The 27,408-nt window shown below is 39.3% G+C and overlaps 1 protein-coding gene across 6 annotated transcripts in view; it reads right to left on the bottom strand.

Moving 5' to 3' along the window:
• Window positions 1-27,408, bottom strand: part of STARD13 (StAR related lipid transfer domain containing 13) — a 513,739-nt gene that overhangs the window by 461,775 nt on the left and 24,556 nt on the right. The gene's annotated exons all lie outside the window — the stretch shown is intronic.

Genomic DNA, 27,408 nt, shown 5'->3' with positions numbered 1-27,408 from the left:
GAAACATCTGATGGGGAAGTGACACATATAAGACAAAACAGATGATAGCAGAAGCAGCAACATCCTGACAAAGCAGGTCACACCATGTTTAAAATCACCAGTAAAATGATTACACCTCCAAAAGAAACATCTCTTCCTCAGAGATGAGCAAGAAGGAAAAGATAGGTGAGCAAAAATAAAGAGATCCTTTGCAGATGAAGGATTGTCAAAGGACATTTCTGACACATAATGAAGGTAAGTCAGTGGATCACAACCCAGTAGGTCATTGTCACCTCTGTAGAGGAGATAATTTGTCACTGAAACTGAGAGGTTGGGCTGGGGCAGAAGAAAAGGCACAAATATTTGTTGAGGGCTTGTATTAGTTTCCGATTGTTGCATAATTAGTCACCACACATTTAATAGCTTAATATGGTGTCCATTCCTTATCTCACTGTTCTGTAGGTCAAAAGTCCACCCAGGGGGCGCCTGGGTGGCTCAGTCATCAAGAGTCTGCCTTCAGGCTCAGGGCATGATCCCAGGGTGCTGGGATCGAGCCCCGCATCGGGCTCCCTGCTCTGCTGGGAGCCTGCTTCTTCCTCTCCCACTCCCCCTGCTTGTGTTCCCTCTCTCGCTGGCTGTGTCTCTCTCTGTCAAATAAATAAATAAAAAATCTTAAAAAAAAAAAAAAGTTCAGGCAGGTTCAACTGGGCTCTCAGCTTAGGTTCTTGAAAGGCCAAATCAAGGTGTTGGCAGTTGGGTTCTTATGTTGAGCGCTCTGGAAAATATGTTTCTAAGTTTATTTAGTTATTGGAAGCATTCAGTTCCTTGCAGCTGTAGGACTGAAGTTCCCATTCCCTTGCTGGCTGCCAGAGAGGCCTCTCTCTGATCTTTGTATGTGCTCCTCTCCATCTTCAAAGTCAGCAGTGGCTCATTAAATCCTTCTTGCACTTGGAACCTTTCTGACCTCCTCCTCTGTTGCCAGCCAGAGAAAACTCTCTGCTTTGAAAGGGCTCAATTGATTAGGTAACTGATTTGTAACCTTGATTACATCTGCAAAATCTCTTTGCCATGTTGCATAACATAATCACAGGAGTAATACCAAGGGGTGGAGATTATGGGAGCCATCTTAGAATTCTGCTTATCATCAGAAAAAAATTTTGCGTGCTTACAGAGAACTGAGAACTAGTTTAGGTTCTGGGCATTACCTTGAAGAAGCCCCACGAGAGTCTGGCTCTTACAGAGTCTATCTTCTAGGAAAACAGATAAGACAATGAATATGTAAAAATAAATATGGAAATGCAGACAAGGATATGTTCTCTTAAGAAAATCAAGCATGGTGTTATAATAGAAACTGGGGGTGTGAGTACTTCTGTTTGAGATCAGGCAAGGCCTCTCTAAACTGGCAGCATTTGAGTTGACTTCTGAGTGATATAAGGAACCACTCTTCATGGGAAGAGCAAGGAGATGGTTTCCAGGGAGATGGAACTGCAACATTTCTAAGGAAGGAAGAAGGTTGGCATATGTAATAAGGAACAGAAAAAGGGCTGATGTAGCTGGATTGAACATTCCAGTTGTCAGTCAAAATAACAGGATATTCTAAAATGACCCTCCCCCAGAAGAATTGACCAGCCATGGACAGATTTTATACCTGCTCAACTTCACTTCCTTATTTAGCATATTTCTGTAAAAGTAAGACAGATCACCCTTAAAAATCTATCAGTTAACTCTAACAGCACATATTTATTGAGCAGTCTGTATATGCCAGTCACTACTCTAGTTCCAGGAATAAATCAGTGAACAAAACAAACAAATATCATTTTGACACGTTGTGCCACTTACATTCTAGTGGGAGTGAAATAAGAAACAAAACAAAACAAAACAAAACAAATATAGAGTATGTTACATTGTAAGAAGTGCTAAGGGGAAAAAAATAATATTAGGAAAAAGTACAGCAAGTTTTTTCCACCCATCTCTCCACTAATTCCACTATTCACACATCCATTCATATATGCATCCATCCATCCTACATTGATGGATTGCAGGTCACACATTGAGGATACAAATTAAATAAATGATAAGACTTCTTCTCCCAGCTATGACAGAGTTACTGCTACCAAATTTGTTCTCTTGACATACTATAAAACTGGAAAAATATATACATATAAAGTTTTCCCCATTGAATAGCAGGCAATCCTTAAGAAAAGAAAACATGAGATGAGCCTCCCATTTGTCCTAGTTTCCTACTGGGGGCATGTCCTGGACTGCAGTGTAGGGAGACAGAGCCCAAGGAGACCACGGTGATTTTGTTGAGCTGTAGAGACTAGTATGAATGTGCAGGACTGCTGAAGCATCTGGGACTTTCAGGGCAGGATCCTAGAAAGGGGAGATCTGAGGACAGCAATAGCCCTAGGAATCTGTGTACAGGTTTTTTGTGAATCCTTGGCTTAAGACTAGACTATGCATTCAGAAGGAAAATCTTGCAAGTCCAGAAAGAGAACGACTGCTTTAGGGCTGAGACAGAACAGGAGATAGAAAATTACATAATGCTAGAAGACAGAATTCTGGCCCAGTCAGAATGGCAGACATCTCTGAGAACCCTGGGTATTTAGTTCAGTCTCCAAAAACACCACACCCTGTGAGCAAAGACCATACCCCAGATAAGAGCCATACCCTAGGACTAAAGACAAAACTGGCCCACACAAGCCCTGACAAAGAACCAAAACACATTTCACAGGACAGAGAAGATTCCAAGTAATTTAATTGTTTGCCAGACAAAATATAACTCCTTCTAATGAAAGACACTGTAAACCAGATTTCCTAAAATGTATTATTCACAATGTCAATGTTGAATGTACAATCAATTAATTACTATACATGATAAAGAGAAAGAAAATGTGGCATAAAAACCAAGAAAAAAGACAGCCAAGGCAGACACAGAGATTACTGAGATGTTGGAATTAAGAAAGGATGTTAAGCAAGATAATGTAAATATGCTCAAGAATTTAATGGAAAAGGTGGAACTACTGAGTCAACGTGAGGAATATCAGCAGATAAATAAAAGCTGTTATAAATGGAAAGGCTGCAACAGAAAAGTGTAACATTTGAAATGAAAAATCTCCTAGATGGGCTTCAAAATAGATTGTAGACTCCAGAGGAAAGAGTCTATGAGGACAAATCCATAGAAATTACCCAAGCTGAAAAAGAAAAAAATATTTTTTAAAAAATGACCATAACCTCAGGGATCTATGAGAAGATATCAAGCTTTCTAACATACATGTAACAGAATTTCTCAAACGAGAGAAGAGAGGAAAAATGGATCAGAAAAAAAGATAGGAAGATATAATGGGAAAAAAATTCCAAATTCAGTGAAAAAATATCAACCTATAGACTCAAAAAACTCAAAGAAATACAAAGAGAATGGGGGCGCCTGGGTGGCTCAGCCGGTTAAGCATCTGACTTCAGCTCAGGTCATGATCCCAGGGTCCTGGGATTGAGCCCCGCATCAATCGGCTCGGGGCTCAGCTGGGAGCCCGCTTCTCCCCGTCCCTCTGCCTTGGCTCCCCCTGCTTGTGCTCTCTCTCTCCCTCTCAAATAAATAAAATATTAAAAAAAAAAGAAAAGAAATACAAAGAGAATGAATACAAAGAAAACGATACCAAGATACAGCACAGTAAACTGCTGAAAGTCACATATAAAGAGCAAATGTTGGAGCGCCTGGGTGACTCAGTAGGTTAAGTGTCTGCCTTCTGCTCAGGTCATGATCTTAGGGTGCTGGGATAGAACCCAGGCTTTCTGCTCAGTGAGGAGTCTGCTTCTCTCTCTCCCTCTCCCTCTGTGCGCTCTCTCTCAAATAAATAAATAAGTAAAATCTTTTAAAAAATTGTAAAATAAAGAGCAAATCTTAAAAGCACCCATACTACATATGTATATATACATTTACCTAAAAGGAAACAATGATATGAATTGATGACTGGCTTCTTATCAGAAACAATGAAAACCAGATGATAATGAAATGACATCTTTTAGTGCTAAAATAAAAAGAAATGTCAATCCAGAATTCTATATCTAATAAAGATATTCATTAAGAATGAAGGTGAAATAAAGATATTCAGATAAATAAAAGCTGAGAGCATGTTGCCAACAGATCTGCCTACAAGAAATACTAACAGAAGTTCTTCAGCCCCAGAAAAATGATGCCAGATTGAAACTTGGATCTAGACGGTAGAAAATGGAGAATTGAAAATGACAAAATATATAGGTAAATACAAAACACTATCTTTTATTACCTCTTATTTCTTCTAAAAATGATTGTTGAAAACAAAAATAGGAACATTTCACATCAGATTATCATATGTATAGATATTACTCATATAACACAAGGGATAGAGTAGATAAATGTAAACAAGTTGTTTTAAGTAAAATAGTGTATTACTGATTTTGCTTTTAATTCATTTCATTTCAGAGATAATTCTAATTTAGTTTTTGAAAAATTAGACTACATTATCACAATTTTTAGAACATTTAAAAATATCTAGCTGAAATTACAGGTAAGATAAAAAGCCAATAGAGATTAAAAGAAATACTGAAACAACAACAACAACAACAAAAAAAAACTTCCTAAAAAAAAAAATCAAGGAAAAAAGAATGGAAGAACAAAAACCAAGCCAAAACAAAAATTAACAAAACAAAATGAAAAAAACAAATGTGACAAATATAAAATAATAAGAGATATGAACCCAACTATATCAATAATCACATTAAATGTAAATGTGCTAATCATTCCAATTAAAAGCCAGAAGAGTTAGAACAGATAAAAAAGCAAGGCTCAACTATATGCTGTTAACAAGAACCACACATTAAATACAGGTTAAAGGTAGGATGGAAAATGTATACTGTGCAAATAATACAAATAATAAAGCTGGTGTGGCTATATTAATATTATCTGAATTAGACTTTAAGGCTAAGAATATTAGCAGAGATAAAGAAGGAACTTCATAATCATAAAAGAATAAATTGATCAGGAAGATAAAATGAACTTAAATATTCATTCACTTATTAACAGACTTTCATAATGAATGAACCACTGATTGACAGAACTAATACAAATCCATAACCATCATTGGAAATTTTAATACTCCCTCTTTGTAATTTACAGAACAAATAAACACACATATGCAAATCAGTAAGTATAGCAATTGGAAAGATGTTATTAATCCACATGACCTATTTGACGTATTAGAACACCAAACCTAACACTCAAGAACACACATTCTTTCAAGTACACTGGACTATCCATTAAAGCAGACTGTGTTTTAAAACATTTCAAATGACTGAAATCTTACAACATAAGATGAAACCAAAAATCAATAACAATAAGATAGATAGATAGATAGATAGATAGAATCTAGAAATGCTCCCAAGTAGTTGAAAATTAAAGAATACGTTAAATATACATTAAATAGCCTATGGATCAAAGAATAAATCCACAGGAAAATATTGGAAATACTAGAAACAAAATGATAATGGAACACAACATGCCAAAATTTGTGAGATGCTGCTAAAGAAGTGGTAGAAGGAAATTTATAATATTAAATGTTTATATTAGAAAATAAAAAAGATGTAAAACTATTAAGCTGAACTTCCATTTTAAAAAGTTAGAAAATAGATTTCATTTGAACATTTTCACTACAAGTACTGGAAGAAGAAAAAAACAAATCCTGAAAGAAGCTGAATTAATTTTAGAAGTTAAATTTGTAGTATAAGAATGGAAGTGCTTTTTGTGTCTTTCACTGTGAAGTGAAATAAAAATTTTTTAAAGTTAGAAAAAGTAGAGCAAACTATACCCAAAGTAAATAGAAGAAAGGAAGTAATGATAATAATAAAGAACAAATAAAATGAACTGGAAAATGTGTAAACAATAAAGAAAATTAACAAGTCAAACATTGTTTTTATAAAAGAATAATGAAATCGATAACAGCAAAAAGAGAGAAAACACAAATACTAACATCAACAGTAACACAGTAGATATTTCTACATAATAATGGGTAATAAAGGGTAATAAAAATGATATTATAAACAACTTTCTGCCAAAAAATATAACAGAAAATTGACAAAATCTTTGAAAAACTCATCTTAACAAAACAGACTAAAAAAGTCATTGAATATCTGAAAAGTCTATATATCTTAAAGAAATTGAATTTAGAATTTAACAAAGAAACCTTTCAGTAAAGAAAACTCCAAGCCCAGATGGTTTCAGCAATGATTTCTATAAAATATTAATGGGAAAAAAAATTCTATGCAAACTTTGTTAGAAAACAGAAAGAGGGAATGCTTCTCCACTCATTTTGTGGGGCCAGAATAACCCTATTTCCAAAATCTGACAAAGACTTTACAAATAAAGACCAATATCCCTTATGAAAATAGATACAAAATCCAAATTCAATAGCAAATCAATCCAATACTATACAAAAGAAAAAATAAATAGAGCAAGTGGGTTTTTATCCCAGAAATGCAATCAGTGCAATTAATCAGAGCAATTTACCACATTAAAAGAGTAAAAGAGAGGGGATCATATTAACCATCTCAATATTTGTTTAAAAAAAAAAGCTTTTGACAACATTCATACCCTTTCATGACTAAAAGTCAGCAAGCTAAGAACAGAAATGTATTTCCTCATCCTGTAAAGGTATTTATGAAAACCCTACAGTCAACATCATACTAAATGGCAAAATAGTGAATAAAATAGTTTTCTCTCTCATTTGGGGAGCAGGAAGATTTATGTTCTCATGACTTTATTCAGCAATGTAGTAAGGTTCATAAGCATTGCAATAGAGCAAGAAAAATAAATAGGGCCATAAGGGTTTACTTGAAAACCTACAAGTAAAACTGTCTTACTTGCAAATGGCATGATTATTTATGTAGAAAATTCTAATCAATCTATTAAAAGACTACTAAATCCAACATGTTAACTTAATTAGCACGGCTCCAGAATACAAGGTCACTATACAAAAACCAACTTCATTTATATATTTTAGCAGCAAAAACAGCTTGAAATAAAATTGTAAATGAATTTTAAAATGTCATTTCCAATATGTCACACCATTCACAAACATTATTTTGAGACCTAAACATGAAGTTAACACCATAAATCTTTTAGAAAAAAAATACAGAATATTTTTGCTACTTTGAAGAAGGTGGAATTTGCTCAGAAAGCCTGCAAAAAGCCCTTTTAAACATAAAACAATTATAAACTGGACCTCATTAAAAATTTTAAAAGTCTGCTAATGGAAAGACATTGTTGGGGCGCCTGGGTGGTTCAGTAGGTTAAGCGTCTGCCTTGGGCTCAGGTCATGATCCCAGGGCCCTGGGATCAAGGCCCGTCCCCTCTTGCTATATCCCTCCCAATCTCTCTCTCAAATAAATAAATAAAATCTTTTTTTTAAAAAAAGGAAAGATATTGTTAAGAACATAAAAAGGCAAGCCACAGACTGGGAGAAAATATTTCTTTGATGAACACACACATTTATAATAAGACAAATAAGCAAAAAATGGGCAAAAGCCTTGAGATAGACACTTCATATTAGAAGATGGTATTAATGAACTCACGAAAAGATGTCCAACATCATTCTTGATCAGGGAAATGCAATTAAAGACACTAACTAGAATTTCACACTGACTAGAAGCACTAAAACTTTAAAAAGACATACACCAACTGTTGGAGAGGATGTGGAGTAAATGGAGCTCTCATACATTGGTGATGAAGTAAGTCACAACCATTTTGTCAGTCTAGCAGATTTTTAATGAACTAAATAAAAATAAAAATAAAAATAAAAATAAATATACTGCACCACCATTCCTAGGAAATGTAAATCCATTCCTGGGGGGGGGGGGGGAAGTATGCCTACACAAAGGCTTACTCAAGAATATCCATAGCTGCTTTGTTCATAATAGTCCCAAACTAGAAACAATCCAAGCAACCCAAACCAGAAATAACCCAAATGTCCTTCAACAGAATGGATAAACAAATTGTGGCATATTCATACAACGGGAGTACTAATCAGCAGTAAAACCCGATGAACTACTGAGAAGATAGTTTGTAAATGTTTGTGAAAACAATCCACTTTTTTTTGGACTCAGCTCCAGTGTTTGCTACCCTCAGTGAGATTTTCCACGGCCACTGGCGTCACCACGCAGAGTCAGGCCCTGCCTTCTCAAGTTCCCGCTTGGGCTCATCTGTAGCACTGTGCTAAAACAGAGCATTGTGAATATACGTTTTCTTTTCTCACCAGACCAAGCACTCCTTGAAGTCAGTCATGGTCTTACTCATTTCCGTAACACCAACATCCTGCCCACCACCGGACATAGTGTTTAAGCTCAATCGATATTCGTGAAAGATGAAAGGAACACTACGCATGCGTCTTTTATCTCCTTTGAGTTTCCTAAGGCCAGTGCGAGAGTTAGTCAATAAAGTCTGCTAGGTAATAAGTGACTCTCATCCCCCGGATGGAAGAACTGGATGGCTGGTTTAGGCTTCTACTTCAATATTTGTTTTTATCACCCAGAGTTTGGCAGATGAGTTGGGACCCGGGTTAGTACCTGTACAGCCTGTCAGAGTCCCTGCAGGGGGGATGCCATCCTGTTTGGCTGGAGCGTGGTGGCAGCAGTGGGAGGTGGGATGGGCAGTGCCATCCTGAGGACAGCAGTTGCTATTCTATTGCTTCCTGGCTGAGGGCGCAGAGCAGAACTCTCTGAGATCTGAGCAGGAGCAAGCCTGGGTACAGAAGTGAGTAGAGGACGGAAGCGGGGTGAAAGGCTTGAGCCTCTGCGTGCTTGAGGAGGAGACAAGGAATCATCTTCCCAGAGATGAGGACGTGGGTAGAAACCAATTCTGTCCTTAACTGCAAGTATAACCTTAGCAAAAATTGAAAAATATATTCTAAACTTGAGCACACGCTATTGGTAATAGTGTCTAAGGACACATTTAAGAAATTATGTGAATTCTGTTGGTTGGAAGGCAACTTCATTTACCTTATGGTACCAGCAGAATTCTTAAATGCATATTCCACTCATAGTCATCTTAAATTCCATTTTAAATAATTCTGTTCTGATTTGGCCTTATATATTGCTTCTCATAGAACTTAAACAGGAAAATTTTCATACAGAAGGCTCTTGGCATAGTTTAGGGATAAACTGTAACTATTTCTGGGAACAGCAGAAATCAGATGTGATAACACCAGAAACAGAGGAGGAGGAGAAGGCAATGAAAGGGAGATTTGTATAAGGGTAAGAGTCAAATTGTCTAATATTTTCATCATTTTTACTAACCAGGTTTTATCTTCCTTCAGTACCCTGAGTTTCACCCTCATCTCCAAATCAAAATATCCCATTCTCTCTAGCTGATCCTTAGCTATACATAAATCTGATTAATGAAAAGGCAATAAAGCATGGATGACCAATAAATGGGCTTAACCTCTGGAATATGAGAAAGCACTTGGTGAAATCTAAAACAAAATAAAACTGTTATCACTTCCAACTCTAAAGAGGAGCTTTGGTTCCAAGTAACTCTAATTTTGGAATGTGTAGGAAAGTATTAATATTAGGAAGATATAATTTTCCTGGGCCACTCAGTGAAGCCATGGTAAAAAAAAAAAAAAATGTCACCCACTCTCCTTTCTCATCTTTGCGAGTAGTATTATGTGCCACCAGGCTGAGTATTGTCATCACCAGAAGAAAGAGTATGGATTAGTCCAATATAGATCCCAACTTAAGAATGGCAGATCTGGAACAGAGCGACTCACTTGTATTTGTGTCCATCTTGAGAAGTCTATACTTACGGTTATGTTTGTCTATCTGTAAATTACTGCACTGACCCTGCTTTAGGTCCAAAGAAATTTTGGCCATCAAGATCAAAAGCTCAGTAGACTTTAAATAATATAATTACAAAATTGATTCTGATAAAGGAAAATAGAATAAACCCATTGCTGCCTCCATCACTATACTTCCTTCCTTTATTTGTAGAATCATTAAACCACCTTATTTCACAAACTTTCCAATATTTCAGTGTACTTTCCTGCTTAACCTAGACAGTGTCAATTTGGCATTTACTTCTCCATGTATAATTATTAACTTTTGAATGTCCATAAAGAACATACTACAGTGTAAATCAGCCTAGATTTATTTTGCATAATTTTAGGCTATTTCTAAGACAGGTTTTCAGTTTAATAGGGTAATGAGTTGGGATGAATACATTTTTCTTGTTCCTGGATGCACACACACACATGCACACACATACACACACATTTCCAATGTTTTCCTTTAATTTATTCCAGAAATTAAACCAGGGATGCCTCTTCTTTATTCTTCTCCTTTGTACACGGCACTAATAAGTTTATTCAGTAATGAACAGCCTGGTCACTTTTCTTACAGCCATTTTTCCCTCCAGACCAGAAAGTTGCTTCTGAGCAACTTCAAAGTTCAAGTTGAAGTATCAGGTATGAGTTAGAATGGGTCCTTTCTCTTTTTCTCAGAATTATATTGAAATAAACCTGTTCTAAAAGGCATTAAGGTAATAAACTTCAGCTTCACTCAGCAGGAGCCTCACATAATCAGAGTCAAATCTGGCAAAACTCAACCCATTCTGTATGCAGAAGGGGCACCTTAGAGAAATCAAGACCCTTTGAAGGACTAATGGAGGAAGGTTTAGAAGAATGTAGCCCTTTTTACTACAACGGTCAGCCTGAACCTCCACAGCTAAAGTAATAACAAAATTACCAAGCACTGCTCTTACATGTTGTCTTATTTAGAAATAAAAACAATGTTACCAGTCAGAAGTCTTTGTATGCTCCAGCTTGTTTGTTAGAGATTTCTAGACAGAGCCAAGTTTGTGGCTTGGCCACAAATAAATATTCAAATACTTCATAGTGATGTTTATTGCGCTTTCACTTTGTCAAACTCTAGAAACTAATATGCAGGGGTGCTACAGAAACACTATAGTTTCTAAGTTAAATCTATTTTAAATTAGGTAAGGGACATATATAAGCATTGGGGATGATATTATATGGCACTTTTTTTTAAATAAGCGTATACCCTGTAAACGGGTACATTTATAAGGGTAAGAATATAAAACAAACAGAAAAGAAAAACTGCTGAGTTTTAACATAATTTTTTGAACCCTCCAGAGCCAAGGAATTACTGGACAAAAAAATCAATACTGTCTCATTGCCTCTCTCCCTGGCCTCATTCTATCAGAAACACTATCTCGTGGTGTAAATCTTTAATTTGCTTCTAATGTGGCAACAACCTCAGAAGGTTTGCAGCCTTTTAGATAAGTAATACAGGCTCAAGATCATTTGGTTTATGAACATAAAGGGGATAAAATGCACATCAATGGCAAATGAAAGCCTTTTATTGAATCAAATATAACTATATAACATATTCCAGCAGTCCCTGTTTTTCTTTCACATTTATATAATTTTTGTATATTTTTGCAAGTCTTCCAGCTCACTTTTATTCTCTTTCTCACAGCCACCCCATGACGTAAGTTGGAGTAGCTTGCTTTCAAGGCAAGGTGCCAGAGGAATCGAGAAACGAAGCGAGTTTCCCAGAGCGCCCCAGCAAAGCCTGGGCTGATCCAGATTGCAAATTCCCTGTCCCTTAGTCCCTCACTCATTAGCCACTAAGTCCCAGCTTCTCTCATCTCTTCACACCGCAAAAGCCTCTTACCCTCAACTTACTTTAACGAAGCCCACGAGACCTCCTTTTGGCTGGTTTTCAGGCCCTTTTCCTATTACTCCACCACTTTCCTAGCCTCTAGGAAAGATTTATTCCAAAGCCAAGGGAAAAGTTAATTTGCTGATAGGTATTTCTAATTGGCCTGCTGTGGCCACTGAATATTGCTTTTCCCTTCAGAGGTGCTGATTATGTGCCTTTCCTACAGAGACTCAACACACCCACCCTCCCAGACGCAGTATTGCGTTGGACTAGTCCCTCATGACCTTTACTTCCTTTGACTTGCTAATCGAGTCTTATCAAAGGGTAAAGTGTGGGAAAAATTAAATAGAGAGGAAGAATTTTTATAAACACCCAAGTCAGTGGAATTTTATCTTGTTCTTCATAGCACTAGATATGCTCCAGCCCATATCGCTACCTGCTCAGACACAAATTTTCTTATACATATGCTGTCCTGAGAAACTTTGAGTCCCACGGTCCTAATCTTTCTTCACCTTCTCTCATCACTCCTTTGTCTATAATGGTAGATGCAAGTAAGGAATTTCTCTCTCTCCTAACACCTCCGCTATCCCTTGTCTTATGGTTGTAGATAATACAATCCTAGACTCCTGAGGTAGAAAGATTCAGGTCCTCTTAGGCAAATATGAACTCAACTGGCATTCATTATGAATCCCTTTGAGATATAAACCTGCATCTTAAAAAAGATGTTCCAGTCTTTGTAAATCAGATGCCAAGTCCCTGCTGACATCCCAGTGTGTATAATATACTGGTGGAAATGATCAGTAGTTGGTCCAGTCCAAGGCAGTGTTAAATCACACTGATTTTATGAGCTAGGAGCGGCACTTACTTGGTATTCTCTTTCTTACACAATAATCCTTGGCTAGCATAAGCACTAGGGATTTATAACACCACATGTAATTTTAGTCACCATCCAAAGTATATTATCCTCCTTTTATGGGAATACCAGGTGGCATCTATCCACACAAAACCATTTATCAAGTTCTCAAAATAGCCAGGCATTGTGCTAAGTTAAAACCACAATTACCTGGACTATTTCTAAAATCAGGTAGATATTAGAAAGTTTGATTTCAGCTTTCTTTTCTCAAAGCTTTTAGAATATCTTCTTCGTGTTCTTATGTTGGAAGATAGTATGTAAGAGATAGGACTTGGTCTGGTCGATGACTGAGGACGTGTTAGCACTCTGTGCCATAATGCTGACTCCTACACCTTATTGTACAAGATGTGTCAATACAGATATGAGCTTTGGACTAAAAAATGCTGAAGCTAGGAAATGAACCGGACTATTTGTGTTTGCATCTTATTTTAATCAAATCTCCATGTTAATTTAAACAAATCTCACTATTTGCTGCATTTGAAGTAGTTGAAGTTTCAGATTCTAGAGTAGAGTGACGATTAAGATGTTATGGGCTGCTAATTTTTACTTTATTTCTTTAGATGTTTATACAAATACGGACACTTCCAGTATTCAAAATGCCATACTCAGAGGTCAGGTTAAAATCTTATCATGATGCCTGATGAGCAGATAAAAGTAATTTGTAGTAAAAATTACGGTTAAAATAGTGAAAAGAAAGAATGCTGTCGTGGTAACACACTTCCACTAGATTTGAAGTAAAGAGAAAATCATCCATCACAGAAGTCTAAATAAAGTTTGTTAGGCAACGGTCACAGTAAAATTCCTGATCATGCTGTTGCTGGATGAAATCAGTTTTGTCATTATAATGACATTGCTGCTATTTGCATTTACGAGCTTAATTTACCAAATGGCACTCATGGATGCAGGTTGATTGTGATATTGTCAATCTGTAGCGAATACATATAATCAGCACATTAAAGCAAAAGAACATATGAGTCTTTGAGGCTAGGCTAGAACATCAACTTTTGAGCTCTTGTACAGTCATTCCTGGGCCCATCCTATTGCTTACTCACTATGGAGTATGTTCCTGCACATTCTGGCATCAGTGAGCCAGTTAATCAGCAATATTCAGCCCTCCTTTCACCAGATACATTATTTGGAACCTTGTGAGTGAGTCTGTGGCATCTCGTTTTAGAATGATATTTTTTTATATAAATTCAAACTCAGAAGAGCATTAGTAGGCTAGCTTTCACCTCACTGCCTCTGTATTCTACCTACATATCTTTATATCAACTCGGACGTAGTTAAGAAGAATTTTTGCTCTGGTGTAGAGGTATTTTATCCCTTAAGCCCAGAAAATGGGTTGGAATCAAAGTGGGAGCCAAAGCTTTTGTTGCTTTCTGGAGAAAAAAGATATTGGCAAAATAATTACCAAATTTTACTATTTCTCTTCACGGGTATATATTTTATTTTCCAATCTTATTATTTACAGTTTTACTCTGCTAGAAAAATATATTTCAGAAAGATATAAATCCTTCAGCTACCCACTTTTCTGCAAGGATAAATTATCATTGTTTTCTATGTAGCAATCATTATGTCACAATGTCCTGCGTTTTCAATTATTTTCATTTCTATTTAAGAGGCACTGAGCAAGGCATAATGTCTTTCAAGGGCATAGTGATCATTCACAGAACTGAATACCAATCACTGAAATGATAACCCAAGACCTGAATAAACATAAACATTAGTGGCTAGAAAATGTCAACTCCATTACCTCGAAAAGAGCAAAAATGTCACCGGACCCAAGCTGGTATTTTTTTATTTCATACAGTGAACTTATCCTGAAATTCCCCAAAAGATTCATTTAATTCCTATTAAGAGGCATGTGTTGAATTGTAAATGACGTTGATGATAAAACAGTGCTTGATAATGTCAGCTGTATTATTCAGCAATGTCATTCATTGCTTTTAACCCTTCTGGGCATTTAGAAAGTCCTTACCTTCTAACTACCTCTTGTCATCCAAATGCTGCCTAATGCTATTTACCCAAGAATTTGTTGGTTACCTTTAATCTTATGATAACTTTTTTTTTTTCTACACAGCACATAAACGGACGTTCTAAATGAACGCTAGGGCTTTATAGCAGATTCTTGTAAATAGTACCATAGATCATACCCCATTTTGCCTTATCCACAAGATGAACTTAAGGTTCTTAATACAAAGAATGTACCTAAGACAAAGAAACAAAAAAATACTGACCTCTAAATATTCATATATATTACTTAGTCATTATCGAGTTTAGTAGATGTTAAATTGTGGAAAATATGGGGGGAAAAGGACATTCTTTGCTAAATGTCCTTCATTGATTGCATCTGCAGCTTCCTGTTCTGTGTTGAGATCTACACGAATGACTGGCACAAATTTTAAAATGTAATCACTGCACAGAACAGGTCGGTTGTGTTTGATTGTATCTTCACAATAATGTTAAAAAGGAGAGAAGTCAGATGTTGCTATATACCTTCCCCTCAGGCTGGTTCCAAGTTTCATTATTCAACCCTGTTATGTAAAAACCAATTGCAGAATGGAAGGCTTTAGCCTGACATGCAAGGTCAGGTGGAGAGGGTGATGTAATCTGGGAGCAGGACCCGTGGCGCCTCCTCGCAGCCTGGGGTGGTGTTGGGAAATGAGCTGGCCCAGTGGAAAGCTCATTTTCACTGCTGACCACCCTCCTGGGGCTCCCAATCTGAACTCTGTACACAGGGTTTTCAGAAGGACCCCGAGATGACAACAAGACCACATTTGTTTGCATCGTTCAGTCAAATGGATTCTTCAGATAGTCTAAACACTACTCTTTTGTCTTTCAGAGGACAAAACTACATTTGATAATTTAATGATAGTTTTTCATAGATTGGAGAGGATTTTTGTTAAAAGATGGCCACCAGATAAACATGACTGTTTAAATAATCTCATTTCCTTCTTACCTTATATCAGAAAATTAGGCATCTAATCGTACCTCATTTGTGCTATAACCTGATTTATATCCCTGAGCTAAGAACTCAGAGTGGCATCAATCCATAGCATCTGAAAGCTTTTGACAGGACATGTCAGAACTCCTTTAAGGAACAGTTCACTCCATACTCTAGACTTACCCAACATCAGTGACCTCACAGTTAAAGTATGCCTTAATGATCCAATGGTAGAAACTGTTCATTAAATACATGGACTAGTTCTCATTGTTACCAATGAGCATTTCCTAGAACTTCTGAACTGTTTCTAAATGCACAACCCCATGAGGTTTTCAAAGTTTGATTTACAAAAGAAATAGACACCTAAAAGATTTTCTACTCCAAAGCCTTCTCTTTTCTTTCTTCCTTCCTTTTTTTTCTTCCTTCCTTCCTTCCTTCCTTCCTTCCTTCCTTCCTTTCTTTCTTTCTTTCCTTCCTTCCTTCCTTCCTTCCTTCCTTCTTTCTTTCTTTCTTTCTTTCTTTCTTTCTTTCTTTCTTTCTTTCTTTCTTTCTTTCTTTCTTTCTTTCTTTCTTTTCCTTTTTCCTTTTCCTTTTCCTTTTCCTTTTCCTTTTCCTTTCTTTTCCCCCCAGAAGTTGGATTGGAATAGATACCTCAAAGCTATTTTGGGTCACCAAATTCCTTCTTTCTCTAGGTCTAAAATCCTGAAAGGAACCATGAGATGTAAATTAATTTAACATACTGATTCTACATTGGACCAAAACTAAATGATCGAAATTACTGTTGTCTTTCTTTAAACATTTGTATGCGCACGAACGCGCACGCGCACACGCGCGCGCGCACACACACACACACACACACACTCATTCACTCACTTTCTTTCTCCTATTTCTCTTTCACACGGTTGGATTGCCCCTCCGACAGAGAGAAAAACAATGTTCATTGGGCCCCAGGGAAAGTGGTGTAGCTGCAAATGAAGGGTGGAGCAAGGTGGTGAAACAATGGGTGTGCTCGGAGTTGGCCTCATGATATCCCCTGGGATTTCTCCCTGCCAGTGCCTGGCAGATGCAAGATGTACAGTGGAGGGTGGGGAAAGGCAGCTATGAGCCAGCTCTGCCTTAGAGATACTACGATAAAAGGACGTTCAAGAGACATTTTTTATTTTACCATAAATTATAGAATAAAACAAAGAGGATGAGTATATCAAGAATTGAGCCCAGTTCTTCCCTTTTCTTTAGAAAATGCTTCCCCAAGCTCAGAGAAACCTTTTACGGCGCCCACTTTGTGAATTCTTCACTCCACGTACAAAATGTACTGAAGAATAAATAGTACAGCAGAGCAGCGTACAGACCATGGAGCCAGACTGTCCTGAGTTTAAATCCTGGCTCCTACCATATCCTGCTCTATATCCTTTGTTTAATTTTCTTACTCGATAAGTGAAAATTAAATACGTACGTCGCAGAGTTGGAAGAAAACGGATGTAACACACTAAGCACATAGTAAACACTCAATACCTCAGTACATTGTAGTAAACAAGATTATGATGACTGATTGATTGTAGCCCCCAACACATGCCTTCTTCTTAGCCCTCCAATTTTTTGGCAGGGGGAGAGGCAGAGGGAGAGGGAGAGAGAATCTTAAGCAGGCTCCATGCTCAGTGCGGAGCCCAACTCAGGGCTCTATCTCACAACCCTGAGATGATGACCTGAGCCGAAATCAAGAGTCAGATGCTTAACCAATGGAGATACCCAGGCCTTCCAGCTCTCTATTTTAAAGGATATGAGAAATAGGATTTCTCCTTGTGCTCCTGGAAAGGAGGACTGGGAGGCTCAGCAACTTCACTTATAATTACTTTTGTTGAGATTGCATCTGGGATAGGGAAATCATAAAATTCTTTGTCCAAACTAGGACACTTTTGAGAGGGAAACAGTGTTAATCCAGTGGACATCAGGGCAATAGGCATAAACTGGACTCTCCTTGGAAAATTGGGAATGGGACTCCCTAATGATGGGACTATCTAGGAAGCTGAGATCCTAAGCCTTCTTCTTGTTTCAAAGCCTGAAACTGGAGGGAAAGTTGCTCCTTTTCTCAAAAGTCTGTTCTCTTACTTGAAGAAGAGTAGGAAATAAGCACACTTGCTATTCTATCCAGACACTCCATTAAAAAATAATTAGTCAAGGCAACAAGGCATCATTACTATTTTACTTTGGCTATGTCAAAATTATTGGCTGGGTCATCAGGACTCCTGGGTTCATTGACTTGCTCAACAGCTAATTGGCTGTGTTATTCTGTGTTATCACAGTCAGAGGTCCTGTTATACCACCTAGATAATCAGGGAGTTGGAACAGGGACCCCTGAGCTCTCCAACGGTTTATAATTCTGTTTTTAATCTCCTGGAGCTCCAGAGTAGTACCGTGTATCAATTTCAGTAACATTATCATTTTTAAACTCAGACTTTGCATCCTTCTGAAAGTAGCATTCAATTCGGGTTGTGAGCAACACACTCCTCCTGAAAACACAGTGAAGGAATGAATACTACTTGGTAGCATTTATCTCTATTGTGAGTGCTTTATGTGCCAAACACCATGGTTTCATTTAAGCCCCACAGCAACCCTCTGTGGTAGGCACTATCATCATCCGATAATAGCAGAATCTGAGATACAGAGAAATCAAATAACTAGCCAAGGTCTTGCAACTAGTAAGTGGTAGTGTGGTTGTGAATGGAGAGAGTGGGACTTCAGACTCTGTGTTCTTATCCTTGGGCCATGAGAGCAGAGAAGAGGCAGCAGAGGCCTCCAAATTTCCACTGCTGAATTGCAAGAAACAGAATTTATTTAGAATTTAGAGAGTGAAGGAGTCATGGCTGTGACCTACACCCTCAAACCGCTCTCTTCTGGCCTATGTTGTACATGAAAGCAAACTTGTCCTCAGTTGGATAAATATCCACAAGGTACATTTTAACACACAGCCGTCTGGAAAAATGCTCAGTTTCCATATTGTAACTTGAAAGTCCTGGAATATAAATATCATTCTGATTGCTCTTTTGCTCATTGGAAACTCATTTCGAATTCTCACAAATGTGCACTGAACACCAACATGTGATGAAACTTTCAACTTGCATGACATTTTCTACCAAGCTTCTCAGCAGTTAACGCTTATAATTTTGCAGCACATTTAAGGGCTTTGATAATTACTTTGCCAAAGACCAAAAGACAGTTTCTAATCAACTCACACACTTTATCATATGGAAAGAAATTCAAAGAAGTTACAACTTACACTAACCCACATACTTTGCTTCCAGGAAGTAATTTAAAAACATGAGTTACATTGATTTGAATTACAGAGCTACATAAGATTCACATGAAATCCAAAGAAGATGGGTCTGAGTTTTGAATTTTGATTCTTGTGGCATCGCTTTTACTAACAGGTAAAAAAATTGTATTCATCACGTATTGAACTCAGTTTTGCAGACTCCTTCACATAAGAATTTGATTTGCTTCTGGGGCGCCTGGGTGGTACAGCGGTTAAGCGTCTGCCTTCGGCTCAGGGCGTGATCCCGGCGTTCTGGGATCGAGCCCCACATCAGGCTCTTCCGCTATGAGCCTGCTTCTTCCTCTCCCACTCCCCCTGCTTGTGTTCCCTCTCTCGCTGGCTGTCTCTACCTCTGTCGAATAAATAAATAAAATCTTTAAAAAAAAAAAAAAGAATTTGATTTGCTTCAATCACAGTGCTAGTACTGTCTTTAATCTTATTTTTTTAGATTCAAAGTTGTTGATTTTCAACTTTAACCAAAATTTATATTATCTTTCCATCTGTTCATTCACTCATTTATTCACTTTATTTAGCTAACCTTTTTGGAGCATTTAATGGTTTCTTTCTACACTTCCTCTTGGTTCTTTTACCAAGTTCTCGGGTCCTTGAATAAATCTCTATTGCTTCATATTTGTTCTATTTTACCCTAATCTGAATGCAGGATTTGGAAACTTAGGTGTGAGATAGATCCTCCTCCAAGGTTTTATAACTACAAATTTGGAAATACTGTATACACAGGCTTCACTTCCTGAAATACAGTGGCAACACATTTGTTTGAAATACTAAGGTTAAGATATGATTCTGACCAGCAGAAGTTATATTAGGTTGACATTTCCATAACAGTTCAAGTCACAAATTCTACCTAACTTGATTGTATTGTTGCCACTGACTGTATATCTAAGTGTCACCTATAACCTCACTCTCTCCAAAAATCAGGCAGGGGTAGAACAGGAGGGATAACGAGATAGCAAATAACAACAAATCAATACTAATAAAATAAAATTCTGATGTGCAGATAACGTGTCATATAGTAGCTTGTGTAACATGTTTCTAAAATGGAGGACTGAAATACAGCAGTGCTATGTGGTCAATGAGCAATGCAGACAGTGGGCAGCAAGTGCTCACCATGCAGGATTTCTAGCAGGGGAAACCCTGCCATAAATCATCCCCACCCTCCAAAGGCATTTGTCTTCAGTCATTTGTGGAGGTCAGGTATTCTGTGAAAGGGACCCACTTCTCCTTTTCCTAAAGTCAGAGATTATAGACTGATTACCTAAGCCTTTAGTCAGCTTCTCAATTAACAGATTCATTCATTCTGCAAATATTTGTAAACCGGACACTTTTCTAAATTCTGGAGGTAAATAATGAACATGGCTGAGATCCTCCCTGACCTCACAGAGTTTCTAGTTGGAGCAGAAAAGAAAATAAGCAAGACACAAGTGAATAGATATGACAATGACACATGATGACACTTGCTACCAAGGGATACAGAGGGCGGTGTGATGAAGCGTTGGAGAGTAACCTAGAGGAGGCTATTTAAGGCAGGTGAACAGGGAAGAGGAATTACAGAGGAGATCAGTCCTGGGAACACTTGGGCAAACACCATATTGGGATAAGGGGGGAACAGGTCCAAGGCCTTGAACTCTGCTATTTGCCGGGGCTGTGCTGGAGATGGGGCATTCAAAGGTATCCAAGAATAGCCATGGTCTTTGCTCTCATGAAGTTCACTGTCTCATGGGAAAATAAGGTTCCTGCCTTCAAGGAACTCATGAATGGTAGAGAAAATAGCCGTGTGAGCAAGTCATTGCAGTGTAGCAACATTCTCCAAGTATGACCATCATGGCAACAGAAGGAAGGGAATGATCCAATCTCCATGGGCAGAGCAACCGGTAGAGGAGACTGCCCTGAGAAATTTGTCCAGGGCCACCTAGCTCATTAGTGGCAAAGCCAAATCTCTAATGTGGGTTTCTCAACTCCTTATCCAGTGTTTTTTATTGTTTTTCATTATATTCCCAGTGGAACACACAAAAGAGATGGGGAAAATGAGTCAGCTTAGAGAATATTCATCCCTGGATAAAGCCAGAGGAGCAACGACAAGATATTAGAGGTGGCACACTTCATATTTTTTGAGTACAGTACTTCTATGCTGAACTTCTTAATCACTTCCAGCGTCCCATCCAGAGCCCTTGTAGAGAAGATCAACACATTCTATGAAAATGCATTTACTCAGTCCAGTCATTGATCCAAAAATCTTTTTTCCTAAAACACTAATTTGTACAGGTGTTTAATTTTTTTTCTCATCTGAGTATCTTCAGTAGAACATCTTCTCTGGGCATTTTGCCTGGAGGGAAGGACTTCAAGGATGCTTGGTGGGTTGCATTGCTGGTTTCCAAAAGCTGTTGTCCAATCCGCCATGAGTTGCTGTTTTCAATTACAGTGAAAACTATGCCTCTTTGTGCTTCTACCTAGTTTTCCCCTAACACACCCACAGGGGTCAGTGGTTTCTATTTCTTAGGCACCATCTCTCATTTTTACTGGGTCCTGTTGTGACCAAAGCTCCAGACCACTGCCCATTTCTTCCTCCTCAAATCTCAGTCCTCTCTGGAAAACATATGAGCTTTCCAAAAAAACCCTGCAATTAGAATATAAATGCAATAATTTAATAGCTTCTGATTAGAATATAAATAACGTCCTAATAGTCCATGCAAACGAGGGCGCTAGTATATTATGCATCAGGGAGGGACAACAGCACTAATGATAGTTAGTGCCTTCTCCTTCACTCACCCTCCAGCCTGGCAGTTCCAGTCCATGTTTCTCTGAAAACAGAGGGCCCGTCCTTCTCTAAGTAAGCACAAGAGACCTAGAATCTTTGCCATTTAATGATGGATTTGGCAGATGGCTTTCTTATTTGTCAAATAAATGTCATTTTGTCAATTACTCATGAAATCCTTCAGACAGCAGATCCTTAGGTTCCATGCAGGTTTGTAAATGTCCTGCTCAGCAATATGATTTGACGAAGGCCCTTATGGCAACGGGAGGAAGTGAGTACATCAGGGTCCTGGCTGGGACTGATCCCAATCTCAGATCAAGAAGAGAAAGGGGGGGGATGGCGCCTGGGTGGCACAGCGGTTAAGCGTCTGCCTTCGGCTCAGGGTGTGGTCCCGGCGATCTGGGATCGAGCCCCACATCAGGCTCCTCTGCTATGAGCCTGCTTCTTCCTCTCCCACTCCTCCTGCTTGTGTTCCCTCTCTCGCTGGCTGTCTCTATCTCTGTCGAATAAATAAATAAAATCTTAAAAAAAAAAAAAAGAAGAAGAAGAAGAAGAAGAAGAAGAAGAAGAGAAGAGTGGGAAACGCACCCTTCTTGATTGTGAATGGAGAAAGGAAGTTGTGTTTCTTTTTTTCCCCACAAGCCAATTAAGGAAAGCAGGGAGAGACACAAACTTTATCGAGTGCCTACTGTGTTCCTGGAACAAAGCTGGATGCTTGTTTTCTCTCATTTGATTTTCAGAAAAAGCCTGTGAGATACTGATTATTGTTTCCATATATAGAGATAAGAAAAGTGAATTTCAAAAAATTTGAGTTTTGGTACTTTCTGTACCAAAAACATAGCCTGTCCCAGAAAGCTACCAGAACAGAAATGAACAGGATTGTAATACTTTTGTTATGCTAGTGTGTAAAGAAAGCAAGGAAAGGGGATGCGTGGGTGGCTCAGTCCTTAAGCGCCTGCCTTTGGCTCAGGTCATGATCCCAGGACCCTGGGATACAGCCCCGCATGGGTTCCCTGCTCAGCGGGAAGCCTGCTTCTCCCTCTCCCACTCCCCCTGCTGTGTTCTCTCTCTCGCTGCCTCTCTCTGTCAAGTAAATAAATAAAATCTTAAAAAAAAAAAAAAAAGAAAGCAAGGAAAGAATGGAAAAAGAGATATTGACTTTAAGAGTTACTTCCAAGGCACAACTATCACGTAACAACAACAGATACGACTATCCCCTAACAAGGAAGTGCTCATACCAGACCCTAGGCTCATACAAAATAGTAACTTATCATTTCTGTGCCTTTCCTTCTTTCCTTCTCCATGATCACACTGAGAAAGGTGGTATCCATACAGAATACTCAGGAAGATAGTCAAACGGATGACTGAATTAATGAATCAGGAAGGGCTTGGTTTTGTTATGCTGACACAGGAGGGAAGGACAGCAGTCTGGAGACTTAGCTTGAGGGTTCAGAGTTGTGAATAAAGTCAAAGCTTAAAAAACAAACACCTGGATTTAGACATTATTGAGAGAAGGGAGATACGATGCGCAATGCAGGCAGAAGACCCACACAGTGGCCAATTTGAGAAAATAGTAGAGACGTTTTAAGAAAAAGAGAGAGGATCTAAGCAGAAGTCTGGGGGCCAGCAGAGAAGCCCCTGGTAGGGAGAGCAAGTCTGTGGGCGGAGGGGGCAGGGGGCTGCTTGGGTAGGTTACTAAGAACTGAGCGCTTCCTGTACTTTAGAAACGCCACAGAAACTCTATTTTTTTGTGTAAATCTTCCAGACAACTCTCTGAGGTGACCGCTGAGGTCTCCGCTTACAAGTCAATACATGGAAGCTCAGAGACCTTAAGTAACCCACCGTGAGTCCCGGAGCTATTAGGTGGTGCAGATTTAGTAACATCTGGCTGACCCCAGAGTCCCTGCTCTGTCTCCTGCTTGCATTTCCCAAAGGCTATATGACAGCGGGGGCGGCGAGACTCCCCCAGGTACTGCCAAAAGGCTAGGAGCTCTGAGAACAAACAAACAAACATAAACTCTCTACTTGCTTAAGAACAAATAAAGCCAAGATCAGGGAAGATTAGATTTGGACTGAGGCAAGAGGTCAGGGTGAACTCACGCACAGGGACAGAGTTATTGCAAAGAGTAAACATTTATTAAGCAATTACCCTGAGCTCTTAACCTGGAAGCCATGATCATTGCTTTAAACTGGCTTAGAAAGAGAGCCCAACTTTCTATACATGTATCTATACAATGTGTGTTGCTTGTACCTTGAGATTCTCTTGAATGTCAGTAAACTAACTTGGGTACCTTAACTAGAGCGCACGCGCGCGCGCACACACACACACACACACACACACACTCACACACACTCACATAGGGGATGTTTAGGGAAAGCAAGAACATCTTTGATTCTGAGCTCAATTCAGGAAGATTAGTCTTCTTTCAGAAGCCTCTAAGCAGTCCCTAGAGGAGAGGAGAATGCTGAGTACTTTCCTACTTTGCTTAAAACTTCCACATGGGAAGTTTCCTGCCCCCTGTGCCTTCTCGAGAGGGAAGACCTGCAGGCCTTGTCCTGGTCTCCCTCTGACCCTGCCCTGGTCAGAGCAGCCTGGCCCGGAGGTGGGCCCCCGGCACAGGCAGCCATTCTGCAGGTTGGCTAGGGATTTACAGTGTGGCCCCAAATAAAGGCGGGCTAAGCCAATCAAGACGCTCTTGGGACCGTGAATTGAGAAAAGTATACTTGAAATCAGTTTATGCATGAGGTACAAGAAAGGAAATAGTTTTATTATTTTTTTCTCCAACCAATGCCCCCTTGGGATTTCCCTTTTGTGTTTCTCTTGGTGATACCTCAGGCAGACACCATAGGTTTCTACTTACTTTCAGTTCTTTTAAAAAGGCTTTATCTCGTTTTTTAGTAATTCTGATTCACTTCATATATTAAGACGTGCAGCACAGCCCAATTTTAAAATTTCAACCTCACATCTAATTCAAAGCAGTCATGTACCCCCTAACGTCCCCGCTGGGGCCTAACTCAAGGTGGGGGGCCCTGTGGTGGGGAAGGGAAGACAGGTCTATGTTTTCACTCACTGTTGCTCTTTGTATCTCTTTCTCTCTCTTCCATCCCTGGTGTACTGGGGTCTCAGAGCAAGGACAGAGGAAAAGGACAGACATTTTGTATGTGGTTAGTGCTGCTGTATTTCGGTTACTAGTAGCGTCTTTCTGCTTCTTTCCCCATAGGGCACATCGTGGGTTTTTCACACTGACCATCCCTTATGCAAGGCAATGCACTTTCTGACCTCTTGTAACACATCTCAACCCCAATCTTTGGCTTTCCATCTCACAGCTTCTCACTTCTAGGCCCTCCCCATAGGTAGGAATCTAGCAAGGGAGAACTTTTGGACAGCTGTTGTGGTACATACTTGAAGGTGGAGAAGTCTCTGTTCCCCGCCTCACCCCACGGCCGGGGTCTGCTGGTCCCCTGGTCCTCCCTGCTCCCTTGTGCTCCCTGGCTTTTGGAGTCAGCCTTCACCTCCAGGCCAAGAGCAACAGCCAGGCCCTACGTGCATGTAGGCCCACGCTCTGGGGGACCCACATCAAGCTTTCTCAAGACCCCTCCTGCTGCGCGGTACTCTGGTCACTATGCTGTCTTGGGCCTTTGATTCTGGAGTTCAGTGACTTCCAGCTGGCGAGGGCCGCGTCAGGGTCTCTCGTAGCTTCTTGCGTTTCATTTAAGGCCTATGTGAGCAGTTCACTACACACCTTCCTATACTTCTCCAATACTTTCCTAACTCAAACTACTCTTTTATATTAGTGATCTCTCTTACCCTTTCTCCCTCCCATGAATAAATTCTGGTCTTCTGTTCAGAGAGGCTGGATGAGGTGAAGGTAAGAGTAAGGGTCAAAAGACTACATTAAGGGCTGGAGGGAGGAGGCATCTGGCTGCTCTTTCACATTCGCTCTGAAAATCAGGGATTCTGTACCTGTTAGCTTCAGTTTTGAAACTTTAGCTAAAATTCTGAAAAACAAATTAATAAACAGAGAAGCCTACTGGTAGAGAGCAGAGAGAGATAAAACAGATAATATGAGAGAGTAAGAAGACGAGGTAGAGAAAGAGACAGAGACAGAGAAACATGAGAGAGAGATCATCAGGCCATAGAAGAGGGAGAGAAGTCAGTTCCTAGAGTCGACAGCTGAAAGCTTTCCAGTTCCAGCTGTCCTCTAATCCCCAGCTTATAACTGACTAAACAAAACAAAACAGAACAAAATCCCACTAGCAATTTACTTGAGCAACTTGGGTGAATCTCTGTTCCAAAAAAGTGTAACTAAAACAGTGAGAGCGCCTTCTGGAATACTCCACTTTTTCCCAGGGGATTTCTCTGGACAGATCTGAAGTCAGCCATTCTCTGCCATACTGAGAACTAAAAGAAGCAACCAGAACTCTGGAGACCTCCCCATTTGGGTGCCTGAGCTGTTCCTGAGGTCAGACTTAAAAAAAAGCCTCCAAAGAAATAGAAGGAACAAATAGTTATTTTCTGACAACAGGTATTTGAAGGCCTTCCCTGATGGTATCCGTAAAACTGCCTGAGTGAATTGACCATCAAGTTATTTCAGAGGACGTACAATATTGTCTATGCTGTGCACAGCAACTTAAATACAGGCTTTTCTAGGAATAATGACGCTCAAACGTTCAGATGGCTCCAGGAGAACAATATGCATGTGATAGATTTGCATTTGCATCATTAGCGAACAAAACCCTCAGATCAGAAATAGTAAATTGAAGCACATGGAGATTTTCTTTCTGCTGAGAATCTTGACGTGGCTTTATTACAAATACTCTGCTTCCAGCTCTTTGTGGGAGACTGCTTGCAAAGATTAGATGCAACCATCTTTTGCATGGTGACTTTGCCATTTCTTCCATCAAGAGCTAAAGTCAAGCTCCCTACCCCTCAACTCTTGGCTGACACTGGGACTTGTGTTGACCAGTAGAATGTGGCAGAAGTGAAGTCATTTGATCTGCAAGCCTCTGCCTCAAGAGGCCTTGCAGCTTGTACTTCCTCCCCCTTGTGGCCCTGAGACCATGAATGGTTAGCTTCTTTGAGAATGAAAGGCTGCAGGGAGAGAGAGGACTGGCTGACAGCTGGTTCCAGGCAGCAGAACATCTTGGGCAATCTCCCTAGCCAGCCCAGCTGCTAGATGACTGCATGTATTGCTCAAGACCAAACAGCCAAAGAACCACCCCACCGAGCTCAGCCCAAAGTGCTGACCCACAGAACTGCTAACGAAGAAAGAGTGTATTTAAACTGCCAAACTGTGGGGGTTTTATTACAAAGAAATAGGTAATTGACACAAACTTATACCATTTTCCTCATTGTGAGAAGATGCTCTTTTTTTAATAATAATTTTTATTATGTTAGTCACCATACAGTACAGCATTAGTTTTTGATGTAGTGTTCCATGATTCATTATTTGCGTATAACCATGCAATCTGTGCCCTCCTTAATACCCATCACTTTTACCACCATGCAGGAGGAAGTGGGATGGTCATTGAAGTAACTAGCCAGCCTTAGAACTGACTTCAGCTCCTCTCACCAGGTTAATTTGTGAGGAGCTTGTTGTCACGAGAAAACATTTTATCATTAAGCAATGTGAAGAGCAGGAGTGCTGCCCCCTCAAGCTATGGGGAAGTGGCATGTCAGCGGAGGGGTTGTACTCACTCCTTGGGCTGTTTCCTATGTGAAAAAGTTTGCCTACAGGAATGCCTGGGACAGAGAGGGCAGATTTTTCAGCCGGGGTGATAAC

The sequence above is a fragment of the Ursus arctos genome, unplaced genomic scaffold, assembly GCF_023065955.2.
Source record: "Ursus arctos isolate Adak ecotype North America unplaced genomic scaffold, UrsArc2.0 scaffold_10, whole genome shotgun sequence".
Taxonomy (NCBI): domain Eukaryota; kingdom Metazoa; phylum Chordata; class Mammalia; order Carnivora; family Ursidae; genus Ursus; species Ursus arctos.
The sequence above is the reverse complement of the archived record's forward strand: the minus strand, read 5'-3'. Positions and strand labels throughout refer to the sequence as shown.